Source organism: Elephantulus edwardii, unplaced genomic scaffold, assembly GCF_000299155.1.
Source record: "Elephantulus edwardii isolate Elephantulus edwardi_28Jun2011 unplaced genomic scaffold, EleEdw1.0 scaffold00041, whole genome shotgun sequence".
NCBI classification, from domain to species: Eukaryota; Metazoa; Chordata; class Mammalia; order Macroscelidea; family Macroscelididae; genus Elephantulus; species Elephantulus edwardii.
In genome coordinates this window covers 5,656,973-5,661,269 of record NW_006399791.1, presented here as the reverse complement: position 1 = coordinate 5,661,269, position 4,297 = coordinate 5,656,973, and positions in this window count along the sequence as shown.

Sequence of the window (4,297 nt, the reverse complement as noted above, 5' to 3'; positions counted from 1 at the left end):
CAGTTCATAATGGATGAGACCTGAGCAGCAGCTGAGCTGTGTGAGAGTGCCTGGGCGGTCAAGCAGCAGATGGCAGTCTCTATTCCTCATCCCACCTCACAAGGACAGCCGCGATCCAGGCCCTGGGTGTGCACCTCATTGCACCTTTCCTCTTTTATCTGCACTTCTTAACCCTAAACTCCTTGAGCTACTTTTAGTCTAGAAGGAGTCACCCTCTCTCCTTCTGGGTCTTCCACAAGCTGCTCCATGTACTCGATGTTCCCTTTTCTCATTTCGTTAACTCTTACTTGGCCATCAACTTAGCAGCTTGGTCATTACATATTTGTTGGTGGTGGTGTTAAGTGCCATGAAGTCAGCTGCCCTGTGAACAGATCTGACCCTGGCCTTTGCCTGTGTCAGCCTAACCATCTCTGACATGTTCAAGCCCATCAATACAGTCACTGTGTCAGTCCATCTTGTTGAGAGACTTCCTCTCTTTCTCACATCCTCCATCATTTCCAGCATGCTATCCTTTTCCAAGAACCAGACCCTCTGGACTGGCCCACAAACTATATGTGATGAAGTTTCACCATCCTTGCCTCTAAGGGGCACCCTGGTTACAGCTACATCTCTGAATCTTCAAATAAAGGTTAGGAGTCTATTCTATGTCTCCCAGAGCACAAGGATTTCCCTGTCCCAGTTCTTGTCATTCTTGTTTATAGGATTATTTCATTGTCTGTCTCATAGGCCAGTCTTTAAGCTCCAGAAGACAGAAGCTGTGTCCACCTTGTTTATCTTCAGTTTCTTAATCAATGTTTTATGAGGGAAGGAGGGAGAAAAGAAGAGGGGAGGAAAATAAGCTTCTATTTTTTTTGGGGGGGGGTATGTATGTACCATCACACTGGATCTGACTAGTAGTACAGGAGGAGATTGTCCCTCCTCCAGCAAAGCATCTGGTGGATTCAAAGCTTCTATCTTGTTTAAGCTTCTGTTATTTTGGGGTTTTCTGTCTCCTACAGCTAAACCTAATCCTAACAGAAGCAGAAAAGAGACTAAAGCTTTGAAGGAAGACAAGGGTATTGGAGATCTGCTTCCTGTTGCCCTGGGTATCCTCACTTAGTTGTTGCTGTTGTTGTTAGGTGCTGTTGAGTTGAATGCAACTCATAGCAACACTATGAACAACAGATCTAAACCCTGTCTTATCCTGCGCTCTCCTCACCATCTCTGATATGCTCAAGCCCGTCACAGTCACTGTCGCAATTCATCTTGTTGAGAGTTCTCCTCTCTTTTTTTCCTGACCCTCCACCCTTCCCAGCATGATGTCTTTTTCCATGGACTGGCCCCTTCCAACAACATGCTCCAAGTATGGGGGACAAAGTTTCACCTTCTTTCCCTTGAAGAAGCACCCTGATGGCACCTTCTCCAAGACATAGTTGTTTGTTCTTTTGGCATTACATGGAATATTCAGTACTCTCCTTTGAATCTACAGTGCAAAAAGCCATCAGTTCTGCTACCCCTTAGTCACTGTCCAACTTTCAGAAGCATAGGAAGTAACTGAAACATACCATGGCTTGGATAGGGCGCACCTTAGTCTTTAAGGTGACATTGCTACGCCCAAGCACCTGGGAGAGGTCCATGGCAGCAGATTTCACCTATGCCTAAACTCAGGGAGGAGATGTCTGTGGATTGCTAGATATAGCTCAAAAGCTCACTGAGTCGAATTCTGACTTATAATAACCCTCCATAGAGTATCTAAGATCATAAATCTTAACGAGAGGAGATGGCCCATCTTTCTCCTATGGACCAAGCAACTGGTTGAACTGGTTCAACTCGAGTTGAACTTCCAGAGATGCACAGCCTTTTCGCTAGCACCACAGTTCACTGGGACTATGCCACCAGAGCTCCTTGTTAGGCACAGAATTTCCTTTTAAAATAAACAAATAACATTCTAAATAGCAAAGTCCATTGCCATCTAGTCTACCCTGTCTCATGGCATCTAGTCCACCCTGTCTCATGGCAGACCTGTGTACTGCATTGTATATCTGCTCCATAAATTTTCTTGGCTGTGGTCTGTATGAAATCAGAATACTAAGCTTTTCTTCTGAAGGTCCACTAGGCAGGTTTGAACTGTTAACTTTTATAGTGCAAGCAATTTATGCCACCTGGGGAACTACAGCGTTGTGAAGACCCAACAAATCTGCCACGTGGATTTGTTTGAAGAGCTTCAAAGGCAAAGGGGTCTCAAGACCTGCAGGTACAGCAGGCAGCAACAAGCGTGTCTCTGTCCATCTCCGCAGGCTGAGTCCACCTCTGCCTAAAGAGGCACTTGCTTTTCTTACGCATGTTGGGAGAGAAGAGTTGGGCTTTCAATGGTGAAGTTTTCCACAGAGCTGCCTCAGGGGCGGCCCCAGGAGTGAGGGGCTGACATCAGCGTGGAATTCTTGCCACACCCTCTTCCAAAAGTTTCAGCTGGAGCAGCTCTTGCTCTCATTTCCGGTGACAAAATAATTCCCTCCTAAGGCAATTTGAAAAGCCTTTGCTTCAGAAAGGAATGGTGGAAGCCTGCCTCCCACCTATTTAACCACTTCTGCCCTCACGTATATGAACTGCATGAAATTACGGATTGGATACAGACTCACTAATGAACACAGACAGATCAAAGTGGAAATTAAATCCTAAGAGAAGTTGCATAAGCCTCTAACCTCCCTGGGAGATCAGGCACCAGACAGTGTCTCTGGGGCAGCAGCCGGAGGGAGTGGTCTCTGGGGGCCGCCTGGGAAGGTAACGTACTCCCTGCGGTGTTGCATCACGTCCCAGGTGAAGGTTGTTTCTAACAAAGCTTCGCTGTTCCTGGAAATACTGACTTTGGGCGCAACCCAGGAACTGCCTGGGTTTGTGGGTGAAAGAGGAGGTGGGCTGCCCAGCAGGGGGATGAGGGCACAGGGCTGCTTATGTGCAGATATGCTTGAGAGGCTGGGGGAAAGCAAGACTCCGTGAACTTGGACATTAGGTTCCCCTTCTGGTCTCACTGTTAGGTGATTTGGTGGTTATAGAAAGGGTTCTCTACTCAGGGAATAAATAAAAAAACAAACAAACCCATTGCCATGGAGTTAATTCTGACTCCTAGCGACCCTATAGGACATAGTAGAATGGCCCTGTAGACTTTCCAAGGAGATAAATATTTACAGAAGCAGACAGTCACATTGTCCACCTGAAGAGCTGTTGGTGTGTTTGAACTGCCAACCTTTCTGTTAGCAACTAGTTGCTTTTATCTCTACCTCACCAGAGCTACTTAAGGAGCCAAAACACTCAAGGTCATGGCATGCATCAGGGATTGAACCGTCTCTGGAAGCCCAGCAATTAGAAGATGTACCTTGACTGTGCCCTTTACTGGCTGTGCCTCACTTCAGTGTCATTAACTCAATTTATTGCCATTGAGCTGGGAACTGACTCAGAGTAAACCTCCAGAGGCTGTAAATAGTATGGGAGAAGATTGCCCATCTTTCTCCCAAGAAGCAACTGGTGGATTAGAACTGCCTGGCTTTGGGCTGGCAGCACAACTCTTTACCTACTAGAGGACCAGAGAGGAATAATAAAGCTTATCTTACGGATATCGCAAGACTTGGATACAATTTCTCAGTTCAATGTCTGGCATCCTGTATTCTGGCTTGGAACATAAACACGTAGCCCAGGAAATAGCTCCTTGTCAAGGTGACACATTAGGTATAGAGCAGCCGCTGTGAGCGCCCCCTCACACATGCAGAGCACAGCCAGGTTATCTGGTTCTGGTCCTAGGGTAAAGCTGAGCCTGACTCACGTGGTGGCAGCTACAAAGACAAGCAGCTTGGAGCAGGGACCTGGGTTGACCTTATATAATTGTCATTTGTTTAATGAAGCATCTTAATGTGCTTGGAAAATAAAGAGTGCAGCAAACATCTGTTGTTTTTGCTGTTGCTGCAATTGCCTTTCCCTTCCGTAGGCTAGTAGTCTGGATTCAGGGGGTCAGCAGGGCGTGTTCACTGAAAGATCTGGGGGAAGAGCATTTCTTGATTCTCGCAGCTTCGAGGGAGCTCTCATGGCGTAGAAGTTGTAAAGGCGCTGAGCTACCAAACCCAAAGGCATGTGGTTTGAGTCCATCAACTGCTCCACAGGCGAAAGGCTATCTCCTCCTGTGTGATTTACAGCATCTGAATACCCACTGGAGGCTCAGCTGTGGATTGGTTTGGCTGGATTGTAAGTAACAACAATAGCTCAACTTCTGGTAGCTCCAAACATTATTCCTTAGCTTGTAGCGTAACTTCTCCAGCGTGTAGCATAA